Below are 21,773 nucleotides of genomic sequence, written 5' to 3' on the forward strand. Positions count from 1 at the left end.
ATTGTTAAGTGTGAGTGTGTGTTTTACCCATCCAGGCGGAAGTTATGTGCACATAAGAGGAGAACGATTCGATGTGGTGTTAGGATTGAGGGTAATTAAGTATGTATGGAGACATAGAGACCTTGAACGTGCATGTGTGAGAGGTATACATGTATACGTGGGATGTGTGTGTGCGCACGCGCGCATGATCGAGATAAAAGAAAGAAGACATAAGTCATAAGATCAACGACATGGGAGAGATGGATCGGGATGACAATATGCATGCATGTGAGAATGCAGGGAAGAAGGCCCGACAATTGAGCATGTGTTTTTGTCTTTAAGAGATAGTGGCGTGGGCTGGAGCATGCATCTATGGCGAGCAGAGGGAGTGAGGCGCAACGATTGTGCAAAAGAGACCAACCTATAAATGCATATGTATGGAGAGACATATATAGTGTGGGTGATAGGAAGCAAGACTCCATGCGAGAAAGAAATGTTGATGGAGAAACTACAGATAGATACAGAGATGGAGATGCTAGCTAGAGGGACATCCGCTAGTTTGGGTGTTGGAGATGACCGTCAGGTGGTTCAAAGGGTGAAGTTATATATGTGTGTGAGAGGGCACTTGACTGCATCTAGAGAGAAACATATGTAGTGTGCGTGATAGGAATCAAGAGTGAGGGCGAGAAAGAAGGTTGATGGAGAAACAGATAAATAGAAAGATAAAGATGCTAGCTAGTGTGCGTTAGAGATAGGAGTCGAGTGGATCAGAAGGCTGGGTTATGTGTGTGGGTGTGAGAGAGATAGAGAGAGGGTGCATGTGAGTCACATACAAACAGCTATCAGAGAGAAATGAGATCCAGAGAGACGGAGTTTTGTGTCTGCGAGAGAGAAAGATATTTCACAACGAGAGTGATAGCTAGAGAGACATACGAGGGAACGCAAGATATCTCTAGGGAGAGAGGGTGTGTGTGAGCAACATACAAGAGAACAATGGAGAAATATGAGACCCTGGGAGACAGAGTTTGTGTTTGTGTGTGAGAAAGAGACATTGAAGAGGAAGAGTCGTAGGTTCTCATATCTAAGGAGCGAAAGACATCTCTGTATGAGGGGTGTGCGAGTGGCACACATGGGAATAGTAGAGAGAAATGAGACCCCGGGAGACAAAGCTTTGTGTTTGTGTGAGAGAAAGAGATTCCACATGGAGAATCATAGTTAGAGACACATAGCAGGGAGCGAGATATACTTAGAGAGAGATAGAGTGATGAAGGTCGAGGGAGAGAGTACCGTCAGTGTGTTACGAAGATAAAAGATCATTGTCGACATACAGGTAGCACGAGAGATGCCTGAGAGACGTTGAACGCGTATAGGTCCAGAGAGATAGTCCTATATAAGCATGAGTGATAGCTATATGACATGAATATCTGGATTAAAGGGGATTCAAGTATTTAAACTGGAGATCACGACATCGATAATATCATAACGCAAATCGGTGTATCAAACATGCATATTCATTTGAATTTGGGCACACGTGTAATGTTATATAGTTTATCAATATTGGTGATCCATAGATTCTTCAATTACAAATAATGCATGGTTTATATGCAATTAATGTCAAAACGGGATTACACTATATGTTGCGTGTGTGAAACACATTATACATGTTTGAGAAGTAAAAAAACCCGCATGAAACACACATTAATTGGAGACAGTTAGCGAGGAATGCATACATTGGATTTCAACATAAAGTGGTTTCAAATATTTGAAAATCCAAATTGATGGATACAACCTTATGAATCTGAGATCATGCCATTTGTAAACCATATTTATGTATAAATGGTGTTGTGCTTTTGAAAGTATATATAAAAAATGATGTATATAGAATGTAATTCCAATTGAAAATGGATCCCGCCCGGAAAAAAACAGAATACCAACGGGATTCGAATTGAGTTGGCATGGTAAACGTGCACTCTGCAAAATTTGAATGAAGCGGGGAAAGTCGCAGTAACCGCCCGAAACCAAAATCTGCGAGATGGAAATCACTACTGCCTATCCCTGCCACGCAAAGCCTATCTGCTGGATTTCTATAGGTTTCGATAGGGGTAGGTTTGTAATTTCACCCAAACATGACGTAACCGCCTCTCACCCGGATTCATACACGGTGGGCGCCAAAACACAGTGTGTCCTCGGCCGAAATCGACCCCTCCCCGATTCATATTCATACACGGTGGGCGCCAAAAACAAACTCTCATCGGCAAATATTCGGTGTATGCGAGATTACCGTCCTATCCCCAACCGACTAATGTTGCTGTGATGTAGTAGAAATTTGAAACGGGGGCTAAGTTTGTAAATTTCCTCGCATTTGAGACAAGCGCACCCTGAATACATGGTTCCCCCCTTCCTCTCTACCTCCCTTTTCCCCATTCGTACTCCGTGGGCGCCAATACACCCTCTCCACCCCACCCTCCTTCGTCCGCCGCCGTCCGCCACCCCATCCACCGCCGTCCTCCTCCACCATGCCAGAGCTGATACCCCGACGCCGCCGTCCATTACAAGAGATCGACCTCTCTCATCCATGGCTTCGGACCGGGATCCTTGCATCCCGTCCTCTCGCTTCATCCCCGCCGTCGTCCACCTTGTCGGCGCCGCTCCTACGACCGTCTCGTCCACCGCGCCCCGCCGCCACCGTCTACCCTCCTAGATCTGCTTCCACGCCGCCGACAGCCATCGCTACCGCAGCACCGTTAAATTCTCAGCAGATGCGTACACGACGCCGCACCAGAGGCGATACTCTTCTCAACTTATTTATCACAGCAAGAAAATAGATCGCCACTGCTTTACTCTGATTTCTTGTCTTGGTTGCGAAGTTTCCTTTGTCCGGTTTGCACCTTCAGATCCGCCATGGCACGCTCAACACTATACTCCCAATGCTTATGGTTTCCCCCTTTTATATTCCACACTTGTTAAATCACAGTAGACTAAATTTCAAAATTGGGTCAATCGATTTTTCAGAGCTCGCCGGAGTTCGCCGGTGCGAACGAAGGGCTCGGGTGGTTGTGGGGCCTCGCCAAACGAAGAAAACTCGACGCGGGTGGGGGTTGGGGCGGCGGTGGGGGTGGGGGTGGTGGAGGAACACAGGCGGCGGGGGTCGGTGGTCCGGCCGGCAGCCCGTGCGGTGTTCTGTATGGGAAGAATCAGAAACGAGGAAGAAGATGGCTTAGGAGACGTAGGATCTGCATCCAACCGCCTGAAATGGTCGAGAGACAGCTGGGAGTTGCATTCTTAATGCGCTCTGGTTCATCATGTGTGGGCACTGCGCAACCAACATTTTATTATCCAAAATCTACTTGCTCTTCTTTACCATGTTCCTCTTCCGTTCTTCTTTAATATGTGCTCTCTCCGTTCCTAAATACAAGTCTTTGTATAGATTCCACCATGGACTACATATGGAGCAAAATGAGTGAATCTACACTCTAAAATGTATCTGGATACATCTGTATGCGATCCATAGTGGAAATCTCTACCAAGACTTATATTTTGGAACGGAGGGAGTATGATAGTGGTACAGTACGTTCCTTGTACTGAAGATGAGCAGGGACTTTTGCAGTGTAGAGGTCTATATGGTCGGTTGATGGACACTTTGAGCCTCTTTGATTCGTAGGATCTTGTAAACATAGGAATAGGATTTGTAGTCACCTGCCCACTTGAATCCTATAAGAATAGCAAGGAAATGTGGGGAGCTGTGTCGCCTTTGAGAGTAACACTGAGATTAAGAGTACCACACCTTCACTTGAAGAGAGATGGTATCCGAAGCCTTTCTAGCCGTACCGGCAATACTAGCACATATATTCCAGCAAGTTCCACTTTGTTGATTTTACTCTGATGCTTACGGTTTTCCCCGTTATATCTACACTATGATCTGTGTAGCTGCTTTGTGTCGCACTAGCAGCAGTCCACTCTTGAAGCTAAACACTGCAATGACTTACAAAATTGGCACCAAGGCATTGAGTGCCATTCTGGATGCAATGAAACTCATACGCTCCCCACCTGTTGATTCTTGTTCAGAATATGATCCTAATGACTCGTGTTCAAAATTGCCACATATAGAGAGACAGCATGGAATTGCATTTCTTTGGGCGCTGTGATTCATGATGAGTCGGCAACCAACATTGTATGCAATGAAGCGGAACCTCAAGAATATGCTTCCTCTTCTGTTCTTTAACATGTTCCTCTTTGTTTATTCTGTATTTAGTACATACAGTATGTTCCTTGTCAGGAAGGGGCACAGGGACATCTGCAGTCAACAGCTGATAGAGCTGGCCTGTACGTGATCGATAGGCTTTCAATTACTAGCGGCAATACAACACCGTATTTTCAAGCCAGTTCCACTTTCCCGATTTATATATCATGGTTATGGTGTACCCCTGTTATGTACACTATGATCTGCCTAGTTGTTGTGTGCTCTTGTTATCATGGTTTGGCAATAAACTCTCTATATAGTATATTATGAACCTATCATCTGCCAGCTATCCTTACTTCTGGAGCCTACTTTTTTGTGTACTTGTGCCAGATTATATAAATGCACGCACCGTATTACAGCACACATGAGCTCTCTCATCATAATCCAGTGATAGCACACAAGTGTTTACAGGGGCGCCCCTATATTAGAATATCATCTGCATTACAAAGATAATCTCACAACTATTTATGATTTCATGGTACTCAGATATTATACGCAATTACAGTGAATATCAGAATCCGTGCATCAGAACAATATTGTGGAATACTGCAATGACTTACAAAATTAGCACCAAGGCATTGAGTGCCATTCTGGAAGCAATGAAACTCATACGCTCCCCACCTGTTGATTCTTGTTCAGAATATCATCCTAATGACTATTCTAACCTCGAGGAGTCAAAGGCAGATGGCCTGTCCTGTTCACCCATCAAGGTGCCTGTTCTAATTTGGTAAGGTTTTATTGATTGCGCGTATCTTGCATATGTTGTCTTGCATTTCTTCTACTTTGTTGCACCGCCATCTGCTTAGTTTACCCATCATATAACTCGAGATGCCATGCCCATCCATTATCAATACATATTCCATCTGTCATCATACCATGTTTTTCCACTCAAATGCTGTTCTTGTGCATCAGACATCAAAAAGGAAGAGGGTGATTGCCGAACCTGAAGGAGCACCAGCAAAGTCCTTGAAAAACGTGGTGGTGCCGGAGAAATCAGACAGCGCCCCACTTATATTGGCTGTACAACCAGTGCCACTAAACGTAGGACCGACTCCAGCAGACTGTACCCATACTTCACTGGCCACACCACTAGCCCCACCACACAGGACCTGCACTCCAGCAAAAGGTATACCGATTTCATTTGCCATAGCACCAGCTGTACCACAGAAAAATCCCACTCGAGCAAAAAGTACAGCAAGTCCACCGGCCGAAGACCTATCCCAACTACAGAGATGGCCAATTCCTGCAGATTGGAACCCCATTCCATTTATTCCCTTTTAAAAGGCAATGCTTTCAATGTTGTTAGGGACTACGTGCATATATTCCCATCATGGGAAGATTATAGTGAAGACAAACACCATTTTCACATCTTCCTGTCCAACTTACGTGTAAGTGCTATTATTCATGGTTATTATTTTCCTGTTTTCTGCTGATCGAACACATCAATGATTTACATTACATTGTTGTAACTAGGCGAGGGTCAATCTGGATAGTCATGATGAGCAAAGCTTGCTTGTGCTTTTCAAGGAAGCATTGCAGCAGTATCGGTGTTACCTGAGGAAATCACACTTTGATGGCAAGTCTATAAATGAATTTCCGGTGAAGTCTCCTGTGCTAAATTTAGAAGACATTGAATGGAAAAACCTTGTTATGCACTGGTCTCGTTCCCAAGATGAGGTACTTTCTATGAAATCAAATGACAATTTGAACTTCTACTTTTCCGCATGTGCCTTACGGATCTTTTTTGCAGGAAATCTGCTCGAAGAAGAATTCCGGTTTGAAAAGAACGACAGGATATCGCAAATATGCTGCCCGCTGCTTTGCTCTTGTTAGTACCTGTTGTCCTGTGTCACTGTACTTGCATACATACCTTGTTCATTATGTGACAACAGTATGCATGATAGCTTGCTTATCAATTGTTCGCTCCAAATTATCCGATCTGTATGAATGGTTACATTAGTGTAGAATATATCCAATGCCAATGATTTTTTTTAGCTCTGCATTGTTCTTGTAAGTACATGATGTCCTTTATCAGTGTACTTATATTGACAGGTAGTTGTTCATGTACCATCACTCTGCAGCTTATTTTCCTTTGCCCTCCATTTTCTACACATCAGATCTATATTTACTCTTACCATAAGGTTGGTACTGAAGAAGTTTAGTTGTGCATTGCTCTTGGCTGTGCCTTTTGCCTGTATCGCTGCACATACATTTATAGCTACTTGGTTATGTAGCATCACTCTTAATCTTATCTTAAATATTCTCCATTTTTTCATATATTATCACATCTATATTTACTCTTAACAAAATGTAGAATAAAGGCAATGCTTATGAAGAAGATTCTATGGTAAACTTCTTGAATTGCCCACCCATCAGCATGGACAAGGGCTTTAAAGAGCCTGTCTTCACCAGTAATGTAAGTTTGTCCTTCTCAAGCCTTCAAACTTTGTTGTGGTTAGGCATGACTGCAACAGCTGTTTATTTTTGGTGTTTGCATCAAATTGCATGTTTAAAGTTTATTATGTAGTTCATAAACAAAAGTTTGTCCTTCTCAATCTAAGTTTTCAGTTGTACAACCAAGTTCCTTCTTCATACCATGTAAATTAAACTATACAGAGCAAGTGATCTTCTTTTGCACTGCATGTATGCTTCTGTTCTTCATCCGTAATCCAGTGGTGTGGTGAACCTACCCACTACAACACAATGTCATATTCTGCAATGTCTTAACTATGAACAATGTCATATCATTCTACTATTATTTAAACCGTCTCTTTATTTGCCAATCTGAAATGGGATAAATTGACAGCACACTAACCATTGATACTTATGAGTTCTTGATCTGTAATCCAGTGGTGTCGTGAAGCTGCCAACTCCTTCACAATGTCATTTCCTGCCATGTCTTGACCTGAACAATACCATATTGTGTTAATGCAATTTTAAACTGTGTCACTTTATTCGTCAGTAAGAAATGTGATGAATTGTCAGCACTTATACTTTTATGTGCAAAACCTGTCATCTGTCTGCTTGTTTATCTTTCAGAGTGAGGAAGATATAAGTGTTGAACAAGCGCAGTCTCATCATCTTGCTCACGTGGTTGCGCTGCAGCTCGCCAGCAGGGCTAACCTTTCTTGAACTCTATTGAAGTGTTGTCGGTTTTGTATATTATTTTGTCGGCGTGTTTATTTGCACTGGTGGCGATCTTTGATGCCCAGTGTATGTAATCTGCTGTCTGCTTGTGCTTTATTATCATAGTGGCAAACTTTGATGCCCAGTGGATGTAATATGCCGTAATTTCTTTATTGTATAGTCTAGGTTTTTTCTTATTCACGATGCTGCAGTTATTTTACTGTATATATATCCTGTCTTCGCAGTAAACCGGCCAAACCGTAAAATTACGGTACATAATCGGGCCGTCATGCAATCACGATGTATGATCCGCATCATGGGCCTCGTCAAACTGGCCCACTAGTAGATTCGGGCCTTTAATAGGCCGAGTAACCCCCGGCCCTCTTTTCGCAAGAAAACTCATAGGGCTTTTAGGAGGCTGAGAAGTAGGTTGGGCCTGAAACGTGCCGAACAGCTCACGGGCCGGCAGTAGCCCGAAATGGACCCGGCCAATGATTGTGCGAATCAAATCACGGGCTTTTAACAGGCCAAAATTGTCTCGGTCCTTGTTTGGCCCAATCAGATATCGGCTGCGAGCAGGCCGGATGCAAACCGGGCCATAGTTAGGCCCAACTATATGATGGGCTTTTAACAGGCCGAAATTAATATAGGGCCGAAATATTAAACGGCCCCTTAACAGGCCAAAACTAATATCAGGCTGAATTACTAAATGGGCCTTTAGCAAGTGGGCCCAAAAGCATAGCGTCCAGTTAACGGGCCCAATCTGATATGGGCCATAATTGAGGCCAAAGCCTCTTAAAGGGCCGGACCTGATCTGGGCCGTGATTTGGCCCAGAACGTCGGAGGCTTTTAACGGGCCGGATCTCATATGGGCCATTATTAGGCCTGGAACGTGGCAGGCCATTAATGGACCGGATCAAATATGGGCCGGCATTTGGCCCAAAACATGGCAGCCAGTTAATGGGCCGGCCTACTAGGGTCCTCAAAATCTTGTGGGCCTACAGATAGGCCGGCCCATTAGTGTTGGCGAAATATCATGGGCCTTTAGCTGGGCCGGCCCATTATGTTCCGCAAGAATTTTGTGGGCCTTTACCTGGGCCGGCCCATTATGGCACACAAAAATCTTGTGGGCCTTTACTTGGGCCGGCCCATTATGGCCCGCGAAATCTTGTGGGCCTTTAGCTGGGCCAGCCCATTATGGTCCGCAAAATCTCGTGGGCCTTTAGCTGGGCCGGCCCATTATGGTCCACAACATCTTGTGGGCCTTTAGTTGGGCCGGCCCATTTAAACTTGATGGGCCGTGCCACGTGTCGATGTATCATAGGCGCCTTCTGTCCAATGAGTAGATGACATCTGTCCCAACGATGAGCCGACACGTGTTTCCTCTAGCCAATGATGATTTTACACGTGGAAAATCTCCATTGGTCGCGGCTGTTAACGGGTTATCGGATCCAAAACCCGACCCGATAGCTTAACGGCGTTCCGTTACGGTGGATGCCACGTGTCGGTCACCCTTGACGAAAGCACTTCTGTGACGCGCGATTTATCATCATGGAAGTGGACACTTCCGTGATGATAATTTTGGTAATGTCATGGATCACTTCTACGACAGCACAGGTATGACTATCTTGATTCTGTCATAAATTTGTCATGGATGTACATGCATGACAAAAAACGCGACCTACTGTGACAAACACGTATCATCACGGAAGTGTATTTTTTTGTAGTGTTTGGGGCTGCGATGCTTATGTGAAAAACCTTCAACCTGATAAGCTCGAACCCAAATCGGAGAAATGTGTCTTCATAGGATACCCAAAGGAGACTGTTGGGTACACCTTCTATCACAGATCCGAAGGCAAGATATTTGTTGCTAACAATGGATCCTTTCTAGAGAAGGAGTTTCTCTCGAAAGAAGTGAGTGGGAGGAAAGTAGAACTTGATGAGGTAATTGTACCTTCTCCCGAATTGGAAAGTAGTACATCACAGAAATCAGTTCCAGTGATTCCTACACCAGTCAGTGAGGAAGCTAATGATGATGATCATGAAACTTCAGATCAAGTTACTACTGAACCTCGTAGGTCAACCAGATTATGGTCCGCACCAGAGTGGTACAGTAATCCTTTCTGGAAGTCATGTTACTAGAACATGACGAACCTACGAACTATGAGGAAGCGATGATGAGCCCAGATTCCGCAAAATGGCTTGAGGACATGAAATCTGAGATGGGATCCATGTATGAGAACAAAGTATGGACTTTGGTTGACTTGCCCAATGATCGGCAAGTGATACGTCTCCAACGTATCTATAATTTTTGATTATTCCATGCTATTATATTATCTATTTTGGATGTTTAATGGGCTTTAATATGCTCTTTTATATTATTTTTGGGACTAACCTATTAACCGAAGGCCCAGTGCAAATTGCAGTTTTTTGTCTATTTCAGTGTTTCGCAGAAAAGGAATATCAAACGGAATGAAACCTTCGCGAGGATCGTTTTTGGAACAAACGCAATCCAGGAGATTTGGAGTGGAAGTCAAGGAAACAGCGAGGAAGCCATGAGGCAGGAGGGCGCGCCCCAGGGGGGTAGGCGTGCCCCCCACCCTCGTGGGCCCCTCGCAGCTCCACCGACCTACTTCTTTCGCCTATATATACTCTTATACCCTGAAAACATCTAGGAGAGCCACGAAACACTTTTTCCACCGCCGCAACCTTCTGTACCCGTGAGATCCCATCTTGGGGCCTTTTCCGGCGCTCCGCCGGAGGGGGAATCGATCACGGAGGGCTTCTCCATCAACACCATAGCCTCTCCGATGATGTGTGAGTAGTTTACCACAGACCTTCGGGTCCATAGTTATTAGCTAGATGTCTTCTTCTCTCTCTTTGGATCTCAATACAAAGTTCTCCTCGATCTTCTTGGAGATCTATTCGATGTAACTCTTTTGCGGTGTGTTTGCCGAGATCCAATGAATTGTGGGTTTATGAACTTGATTATCTATGAATAATATTTGGTTCTTCTCTGAATTCTTATATGCATGATTTGATATCTTTGCAAGTCTCTTCGAATTTTCGGTTTAGTGTGGCCTACTAGATTGATCTTTCTTGCAATGGGAGAAGTGCTTAGCTATGGGTTCAATCTTGCGGTGCTCGATCCCAGTGACAGAAAGGGAGACGACACGTATTGTATTGTTGCCATCGAGGATAAAAAGATGGGGTTTATATCATATTGCTTGAGTTTATCCCTCTACATCATGTCATCTTGCTTAAAGAGTTACTCCGTTCTTATGAACTTAATACTCTAGATGCATGCTGGATAGCGGTCGATGTGTGGAGTAATAGTAGTAGATGCAGAATCGTTTCGGTCTACTTGACACGGACGTGATGCCTATATTCATGAAGATTGCCTTAGATATCATCATAACTATGCGCTTTTCTATAAATTGCTCGGCAGTAATTTGTTCACCCACCATAATATATGCTATCTTGAGAGAAGCCACTAGTGAAACCTATCGCCCCCGGGTTATTTTACATCATATTAGTTTCCCGTCAACTAGCTATTTCTGTCGCCATTTATTTTGCAATCTTTATTTTTCAATCTATACAACAAAAATACCAAAAATATATAACTTATTATCTTTATCAGATCTCACTTTTGCAAGTGGTCGTGAAGGGATTGACAACCCCTTTATCGCGGGTGTTGCAAGGTTCTTGATTGTTTGTGCAGGTACTAGGCAATTTGCGTGTGGTCTCCTACTGGATTGATACCTTGGTTCTCAAAAACTGAGGGAAATACTTACGCTACTTTGCTGCATCACCCTTTCCTCTTCGAGGGAAAACCAACGCATGCTCAAGAGGTAGCAGCAAGCCATTGATAATAAATGGATCTTCAAGAGGAAGATGGATGCTGATAGTAGTGTTACTATCTACAAAGCTCGAATTGTCGCAAAAAGTTTTCGACAAGTTCAAGGTGTTGACTACGATGAGATTTTCTCACTCGTAGCGATGCTTAAGTCTGTCCGAATCATGTTAGCAATTGCCACATTTTATGAAATCTGGAAAATGGATGTCAAAACTGCATTCCTTAATGGATTTTTTAAGGAAGAGTTGTATATGATACAACAAGAAGGTTTTGTTAATCCTAAAGGTGCTAACAAAGTGTGCAAGCTCCAGCGATCCATCTATGGACTGGTGCAAGCATCTCAGAGTTGGAATATACACTTTGATGAGTTGATCAAAGCATATAGTTTTATACAGACTTGCGGTGAAGCCTGTATTTACAAGAAAGTGAGTGGGAGCACTACTGCCTTTTTGATAAGTATATGTGAAAGACATATTGTTGATCATAAATGATGTAGAATTTTCTGGAAAGCATAAAGGAGTGTTTGAAAGGAGTTTTTTCAAAGAAAGACCTCGGTGAAGCTGCTTACATATTGAGCATCAAGATCTATAGAGATAGATCAAAACGCTTGATAAGTTTTTTCAATGAGTACATACCTTGACAAGATTTTGAAGTAGTTCAAAATGGAACAGTCAAAGAAGGAGTTCTTGCCTGTGTTGCAAGGTGTGAAATTGAGTAAAGACTCAAAACCTGACCACAGTAGAAAATAGAAAGAGAATGAAAATTCATTCCCTATGCCTCAGTCATAGGTTCTATAAAGTATGCTATGCTGTGTACCAGACCTATTGTGTACCTCACCATGAGTTTGGCAAGAGGGTAAAATAGTGATCCAGGAGTGGATCACTGGACATCGGTCAAAATTATCCTTAGTGGAATAAGGATATGTTTCTCGATTATGGAAGTGACACAAAGGTTCGTCGTAAAGTGTTACGTCGATGCAAGCTTTGACACTGATCCAGATGACTCTAAGTCTCAATCCGGATACATATTGAAAGTGGGAGCAATTAGCTAGAGTAGCTCTGTGCAGAGCATTGTAGACATAGAAATTTGCAAAATACATACGGATCTGAATGTGGCAGACCAATTGACTAAACCTCTCTCACAAGCAAAACATGATCACACCTTAGTACTCTTTGGGTCTTAATCACATGGCGATGTGAACTAGATTATTGAATCTAGTAAAACTTTTGGGTATTGGTCACATGGCGATGTGAACTATAGAGTGTTAAATCATATGACGATGTGAACTATTGGTGTTAAATCACATGGCGATGTGAACTAGATTATTGACTCTAGTGCAAGTGGGAGACTAAAGGAAATATTCCCTAGAGGCAATAATAAAGTTGTTATTTATATTTCCTTATATCATGATAAATGTTTATTATTCATGCTAGAATTTTATTAACCGGAAACTTGATACATGTGTGAATACATAGACAAAACAAAGTCTCCCTAGTATGCCTCTACTAGACTAGCTCGTTAATCAAAGATGGTTATGTTTCCTGACCATAGACATATGTTGTCATTTGATGAATGGGATCACATCATTAGAGAGTGATGTGATGGACAAGACACATCTGTTAGCTTATCATTATGATCGTTTAGTTTTATTGCTATTGCTTTCTTCATGACTTATACATGTTCCTCTGACTATGAGATTATGCAACTCTCGAATACCGGAGGAACACCTTATGTGCTATCAAATGTCACAACGTAACTGGGTGACTATAAAGATGCTCTACAAGTGTCTCCGAAGGTGTTTGTTGGGTTGGCATAGATCGAGATTAGGATTTGTCACTCCGTGTATCGGAGAGGTATCTCTGGGCCCTCTCGGTAATGCACATCACTATAAACCTTGCAAGCAATGTGACTAATGAGTTAGTCACGGGATGATGCATTACGGAACGAGTAAAGAGACTTACCGGTAACGAGATTGAACTAGGTATTGAGATACCGATGATCGAATCTCGGGAAAGTAACATGCCGATGACAAAGGGAACAACATATGTTGTTATGCGGTTTGCCGATAAAGATCTTCGTAGAATATGTGGGATCCAATATGAGCATCCAGGTTCCGCTATTGGTTATTGACCGGAGATGAGTCTTGGTCATGTCTACATAGTTCTTGAACCCATAGGGTCCGCACGCTTAACGTTCGATGACGATCGGTATTATGAATTTATGTGTTTTGATGTATCGAAGGTAGTTTGGACTCCCGGATGTAATCACGGACAAGACGAGGAGTCTCGAAATGGTCGAGACATAAAGATTGATATATTGGACGATGTTATTCGGACACCGGATGAGTTCCGGGGGTCACCGGATAAATATCGGAGTGCGGAGGGTTATCGGAACCCCCGGGGGAACTAATGGGCCAACATGGGACTTGTGAGAGAGAGAGAGGAGAGGGCCCTAGGGCGGGCCGCGCCCCCCCCCCTTGAGGAGTCCGAATTGGACTAGGAAGCTGCGGCGCCCCCTCTCTTTCCCTCTCCCTCTCTCCCTCTCCTTCCTTCCCCCTCTCTTCCCTTGTGGAAACCTACTAGGAATAGGATTCCTAGTAGGAATGCTACTTGGGGCGCGCCCCATGAGGGTCGGCCAGCCTCCCCCTTGCTCCTTTATATACGGGGGCAAGGGGCACCCTAGGACACACAAGTTAACAGTTGTTTTAGCCGTGTGCGGTGCCCCCCTCCACAGATTTCCACCTCGGTCATATCGTTGCAGTGCTTAGGCGAAGCCCTACGTCGGTAACATCATCATCACCATCACCACACCATCGTGATGACGAAACTCTCCCTCGTCCTCAGCTGGATCAAGAGTACGAGGGACTTCACCGAGCTGAACGTGTGTAGATCGCGGAGGTGCCGTGTGTTCAGTACTTGATCGGTTGGATCGCGAAGACGTTCGACTACGTCAACCGCGTTACTTAATGCTTACGCTTTCGGTCTACGAGGGTACGTGGACACACTTGAGGGAGTCCTGGACTAAGGGGTCCTCGGGCGTCCGGCCTGTTAGCCATGGGCCGGACTGATGGGCTGTGAAGATACGAAGACCGAAGACTGCACCCGTGTCCGGATGGGATTCTCCTTGGCGTGGAAGGCAAGCTTGGCAACCGAATATGTAGATTCCTTTCTTTGTAACCGACCTTGTGTAACCCTAGATCCTCCCGGTGTCTATATAAACCGGAGGACATTGTCCGGAGGGACATGTACTCATTACCATATTCATACAGGCTAGACTTCTAGGGTTTAGCCATTACGATCTTGTGGTAGATCAACTCTTGTAATACTCATATTCATCAAGATCAATCAAGCAAGAAGTAGGGTTTTACCTCCATAGAGAGGGCCCGAACTTGGGTAAACATCGTGTCCCCTGTCTCCTGTTACCATCGACCTTAGGCGCATAGTTTCGGGACCCCCTACCCGAGATCCACCGGTTTTGACACCGACATTGGTGCTTTCATTGAGAGTTCCACTGTGCCGTCGATGACAGGATCGATGAGTCACCTCGTCCTTAAAGACAATATCACCGTCGGAGGAGAACTGGCCCCAGGCCAAACCCTCCGGCTGGGCGGCTTTACCATGACCGCCCGTTCGGCCCTTAAGCTGACGATGACCTCTCGGGCCATCGAAAATCCCTTTCGTATCGACTGCAAACACTCCAAGTAGATGGATCCGGTGGATTTTTCATCTTTAAATGAGCTCCTTGATCGCATCGCCGCCCTGGGAATCGCCACAGATTACGATCTGATCGGGCTTAAACCCGACCAAAGAGAAATCAAATCTCCATCGGTCACCCACCACATAGCGGTAGTCGAGGAGCAAGACGGCGACTCTTCCCCTATACTGAAGATGGACTATGTCCGGATCGCCGTCCCTGCAAAGCCGGATACCCACCAGCAAAAGGACGTGACCGGCCTTCCGAACATAGAATCGGACGGTGGGTATAAGCAACCAGAAGATACTGCGGATCCCGGACTATTAAGTATGGAAAACCGTCAGACTCCGGATCATCGATCGGGTCAGGGGCCGGATCCAATTCCACCCACCCACCCGGACATCAGCACTCTCATGAGTATACAACAGCAGTCTCAGGAAACGGTCCACCACTTCTGGGCCAGATTCCTCCTTGTCAAGGACAAGGTTAAAGATTGCCGCGACGAGGATGCGATATCAGCATTCTGCAACAATTGAACGAACGAAGGAATCCTCAACGCCATTAATTGCCGCCGCATACTACACTTTGCGAACTTGGCAACTATCATACAGAAGTACATCGCAATGGATAGCGCCTGGAACGATCAGGCAGCTCGTTGGGAGCCATCGGTCCCAACTCAACCGCTGGCTAGGCGAAAAGGGTGCACCCCCGTGACATGCCCAGTCCAATAGCCAAGAAATATAAACCCATTACGCGACACTGAACCGTTCTGGAGGGATGGCTCAATGGCCCATGCAAAATACATACAACACCGGACACCATACCAACCCACAGCCTTAGAGCATGTTGGATACTCCGGCAGGTAGCCAAGAGCGGCAAGGACATCCCTACCAAAAACACCCTAGAGCAGCACCCTCCGGAAGACGACGGCCCAAGTGTATTGCCGGTCTTCGAGACATTTGCTTCGGACAATAAGTGCAAAAGGGCACTCCGCGACCTCGCCGAAGTCTGTCAAATCGCCGCGATAAACCCTTGGAACGGCACGGCTATAACCTTTAATGCTGGTGACGAACCGAAATACAGAACAGTCCGTGCACCAGCCGCATTAGTCCTCAGTCCCATCGTGGACGGCTTTCGACTCACCAAGGTCCTCATGGACGGCGGCAGCGGACTAAACCTCATCTATGAGGATACACTCCACAAGATGGAAATAGACAGAAGCCACATTGAGCAAAGCAGCACGACCTTCCGGGGAATCATTCCCAGTCGGGAGGCGCGGTGTGCGGGAAAAATCACACTTGACGTGGTATTCGGCACGCTGGAGAATTATTGGTCCGAAGAAATAACTTTCCAAGTGGCCCCTTTCAACAGTGGATATCACGCCCTCTTGGGGCGAGAGGCATTTACATGCTTCCAAGTTGTACCTCATTACGGGTACATGAAGCTTAAGATGCCCTTGCCCAATGGCATAATCACTCTCGCCAGTGATCCGGACATAGCACTCCGCGCCGAAAATAAAACCGCATCCCTGGCCCTTGAGGCATTATCTGAAGCCCTCACGGCCGAAGAGTTAACCGCACTGCACTCCACGATGGACCGGGACGATCTGATCCTAGACAAACGCCCCAAATCAACCTCCTTCAAGCCAGCGGAAGAGATAGTCAAATTCCAGGTCCATCCAACTGACCCCAAAAAGACAGCATCTATTGGGGCGCAACTAGACCCAACAGTCGACACCGCGCTACGGGATTTTCTTCGCGAAAACTGGGATATATTCGCCTGGCACCCTTCTGACATGCCAGGAATCCCGCGCAAGCTGGCCGAACACAGCCTCAACATATTAAAGGGATATAAACCGGTCAAACAAACACTGCGGTGCTTTTCCGAGCCCAAACGCCAGGCCATGGGAGAGGAGCTAGCCAAGCTGAGGCTGGATTCATTAGAGAAATAAAACATCCGGACTGGCTGGCAAACCTGGTGATGGTACCAAAGAAGGATAAATCCTGGCGACTGTGCGTCGATTTCAAAGACCTCAATAAGGCTTTCCCTAAGGATCCCTTTCCCCTCCCCCGCATTGACCAAATCATTGACGCTACCGCAGGACACGACTCGCTGTGTTTTCTCTACGCATATTCCGGATACCATCAAATCAAAATGAAGGAGTCCGATCAAGCTGCAGCAGCATTCATTACCCCATACGGGCCATTCTAGTTCAACACCATGCCCTTCGGGCTCAAGAACGTCGGCGCCACATATCAACACAAGATTCAAACATGCCTGGAGAAACAGACCGGCAAGACAGTTGAAGCTTATGTGGACGACGTCGTCATCAAAACTAGGCACGTCGAAACACTAATAGACGATTTACGTCTCACATTCGACAACCTCCGCACGTATGACATTAAGCTCAATCCTGAAAAGTGTGTTTTCGGCGTCCCCGCTGGAAAACTGTTGGGCTTCATTGTTTCCAATAGAGGAATTGAAGCAAATCCAGCCAAAATCCGAGCTCTGTCACAATTGGCTACGCCAACAGACCTTAAACAAGTCCAAAAACTCGCGGGTTGCGTGGCAGCTCTAAGCCGCTTTATCTCCAGATTGGGAGAAAACACTGCCACTCTATCGCCTTATACGGCGAACTAATCACTTCGAGTGGACGGACGCGGCTACAGCCGGACTGGAAGAAATAAAAACCCTTCTAGCGAGCAACCCAATCCTGGCCGCGCCAAACGTTGACGAACGCATGTTACTATACATATCGGCAACACATCAGCTGGTGAGTGCCGTACTCGTCGTTGAACGAGAACAGGACGGACACAAATTCCTGCTTAAGAAGCCAGTATACTACGTATCCACTGTCCTTACACCATGCAAATCCCGATACCCCCATTATCAAAAGATAGCATACGCGGTCTTCATGGCATCCCGAAAGCTACGACACTACTTCCAGGAGTGCTCGATCACGGTGGCTTCCGAAGTACCACTCAACGACATAATAAACAACCGCGATGCCACGGGCCAGATTGCCAAATGGGCCATTGAGCTCCTTCCATTTGATATTACATACAAACCACGTCGAGATATCAAATCGCAAGTACTGGCTGACTTCGTCGCCGAATGGACAGAGGCCGAACTCCCTAAAGAGAACGACACATATTCCAATTGGGTTATGTATTTTGATGGCTCCAAAATGATGGCAGGGCTAGGAGCGGGCGTCGTTTTAATGTCCCCCACTGGAGACGTCGTTCAGTACGTACTCCAAATACTATACACAGACTGCAATAACGCAGCCGAATATGAAGCCTTGTTGCATGGTCTCCGGATGGCTGTCTCCATGGGCATACAGCGCCTGGAAGTGCGCGGGGACTCAAACCTCGCAATATCTCAAATAAATGGAGACTTTGATGCCAAAGATCCGAAGATGGCAGCTTATCGTAATGTCGTCCTAAAAATGTCGGCTCGGTTCGAGGGGCTCGAGTTCCATCACATGGCCAGAGAATGCAATCAAGCGGCGAACGTTCTTGCTCATATCGGCGCCAAGCGCGACCCCGTCCCACCTAATATATATGTGGAAAGGCTTTTTAAGCCATCCGTGGTGTGGCAGAGGGAAAGCAGCAACACTAGTCCGGATCCGAACACAACCCCAGATTCCAAACACACAGATATCATCGGCGGCTCAGCCACTGAAATAACACCGTCGGCCCATCTCATTATGGCAGTCATCGCCCCATGGACTGAACCTTTCCTGGCCTACCTTAATAGGACGGAACTCCCTGAGGATCATAATGAGGCCCGCCGCATTGTCCGGCGTTCGAAGGCCTACAAGGTCCACGACGAAGAGCTCTATAAGAAAAGCGCCATCGGAGTCCTTCGAAGGTGTATCTCCGAGGAGGAGGGGCGGCAGCTCCTGGCTGAGATTCATGCCGGTCTCGGCGGGCACCACGCCACAGCTCGGGCCCTTGTTAGCAAGGCCTTCCGTACAGGATTCTTCTGGCCGACGGCCCGAGCAGATGCACAGGACCTTGTCCAACGTTGCGTCGGATGCCAACTCTTCGCCAACCAAAGCCATATGCCTCCCACTGCCCTACAAACAATCCCCATCACTTGGCCTTTTGCGGTCTGGGGACTGGATATGGTTGGACCCCTTAAAGGAGGAAGCCATAAGAAAAAATATCTGCTGGTCATGGTGGATAAATTCACTAAGTGGATAGAGGCCAAACTAATTAAAACGACCGAGTCCGGGCCGGTGATAGAATTTATATCCGGTGTCGTACACCGTTATGGTGTTCCGCACAGTATGATCACCTATAACGGCTCCAACTTCACAGTGGACGAAGTGAAAACCTGGTGCCCTAATCTGGGCATCAAGCTCGATTATGCCTCTATATATCATCCACAAACAAATGGTCAAGTCGAAAGAGCCAATGGTCTTATTATGAGCGGCATTAAGCCCAGACTAGTGCAGTCTTTGAAAGAATCAGACAAGCACTAGGTTGAGGAGCTTGACTCCGTACTCTGGGGGCTGCGGACCACACCCAATCGCACTACCGGATACACACCTTTCTTCATGGTGTACGGCGCAAAGGCAGTGCTACCCTGCGACATTATTCGTGACTCACCTCGAGTGCGCATGTACGAAGAGAGAGAGGCCGAGCTTGATCGGCAGGACAGCCTAGATGCCCTGGAGGAGGAGCGCAATGTCGCAAAATCCCATTCCGCATTTTATCAACAGCAGGCTCGCAGGTATCAAAGCAGAGAAGTGCGGGCCAAAACATATAACGTCAGCGAACTCGTTCTACGCCTGCTGGAGAAGCAAAAGGACAAACTCAAGCCCAAGTGGGAGGGTCCCTTCATCATTGACGAAGTTCTCACTGGAGGAGCGTACCGCTTGCGTGATGCATCAGACAATCGCCTAGAGCCGAACCCCTGGAACGCGGCCAGACTCCGGAGATTCTATGCCTAGTGCCGAACTCTTTGTTTGGTTCCTTCTCCCTATTGTTTCCATTACTTTTTCCTCTCATTTCGCTTTTCCCTTTTAGCTTTAAAGCTTTTCATGCGGTTAAACCGTGCACCTATGACATACACATCCTGAAAAATGTACGTCCATTATACCTGGGGGCTTCTTGGACAGAAGCTTGATATTATTATTTTCCGAGCATCAAGCTCATCACATATGTGTGTTTTCCCCATATGTACCTTTTCTTCGCCACTATATGCATCGATATGACTTAAGTTTTGGCCAAGCTGGGTTGCCTGGCTCCTGTGCTTATGCCCTACGTTCCCGTTAGTTCGGCTAGGGCATAAAGGGAGCACCTCTGCGATTGTTACTGCCGGGTCATCCGGATGTGTACCTCAGACTAGGTGAAGCCGAAAGCTAGCGTTCTTAAGGGAACATTCGGTCGATGAACTAAAGATGTTTTTGCATTCGTCCCATCGTGAACCCCAGAAGCTATACTCATTGTGATTTCTTCATCACAGTCCGGACATGCACATCGATGCATGCACACCCAGGGAAAGGAACCCTTAATAGAACTATTATCTCTGGAAAATGTTTCTTACACTCTTAATGTAATATAACATAACTAGCCGGATAATTGTCTGTTCAAGCAACTATGACCCCTACGCCTAGTTTCCATGCATACCCGGTCTACTCGGCCGCTCTGGTATTCATAAATACTCCGCACCTTCGGGCCCAGAGGTCGAAGCGAAAATGTCTGCCATGACAATCATTTTATAATCCAGCTAGAGTTGCGTATGCAAAGGAAAATACATAATCGCTTAGGACTTAAAAACTTCCTCCTCTATGTCGTCCAGCAGGCTATCTAACTTATAATCCATCTGGGAATACTTGGCGGCTACTGTTACTTGGTCATGTACTAAACTAACGGGAATTTCTTCCCCATTTGACCCTAGTGGTCCCACCCGGGCCATGTGATTTGGATCCAGCTTGGTATACCGTGTTTTCACCATGGCCCAGGCCTCTCGCGCACCCTCTCGGCAGGCCGATATCTTCCATAGTCGGATACGCCGCCGCGCTCCCTTGAACAGCTCTACAAGCTCCTCCATACTCCCTGGAGGGGAGGCAGATAGCCATAAGGCCTTGGCTACACTCCTCATTGCATGCCGAGCTTGCTCGTGCAATTGCAATAGCCCCTGCAGAAGATCACTTGATGATCCGGACACCTCCTCTTTGGGACGTCTCGTCAACATACCTGCAATCATAGCTATATCAGCTACTTTTACCTCCAAACTATTATAAGGTAAAATCCGGCCACGTATTGAATATGCCGCCTCGCAGCTTTTTATTCTCCTTCACGGAGTCGGCTAGCTGGGCCCGCACATCTTTCAGTTCTTCGCCCAGTTTGGTGCTTGCGTACTGGAGTTTGTTTTTCTGCTATTGACTCGGGCCAGGACACGCTCGCCTACGGCATGCAGTCTTTTGCCTTTTTCTCTCCCGCTTGAGCGGTTTTCAACTTCTCTTCCAGTTGACCTGATGATCCTATTATGAGATAAGCAACAGTATTAGCACAGCTACTGTATAATTTTTATTCCTCGATGGAGGGGATCATTACCAAAAGATACCTTCTTAGACTTTTTCAGTTCGGCGGTAGCAGTATTTCACTGTGTCCGACACTGCTCCAGCTCTTGAGCTAGCAGGTTGTTCTTCTCCGTCAGAACCTGGTTACATATCGATCCTTAAATCACCTGTGCCATTTGCTTTCAGTCTCGGGGGCTACTAGCATGTGGTTATCCTTTTCGGACAAAATAAACCTTACCCGCACATCCGTTAAATGCTGCTTCATGGCTCTGCCAAGCCCATCTCGAGCAGCTCGGATGTATGCGTCAGCCGAGCTGAAGGCATCAAACGCCTCTTTTGAGAAG

The sequence above is a fragment of the Triticum aestivum genome, chromosome 6D (genome assembly GCF_018294505.1).
Source record: "Triticum aestivum cultivar Chinese Spring chromosome 6D, IWGSC CS RefSeq v2.1, whole genome shotgun sequence".
Classification (NCBI taxonomy): domain Eukaryota; kingdom Viridiplantae; phylum Streptophyta; class Magnoliopsida; order Poales; family Poaceae; genus Triticum; species Triticum aestivum.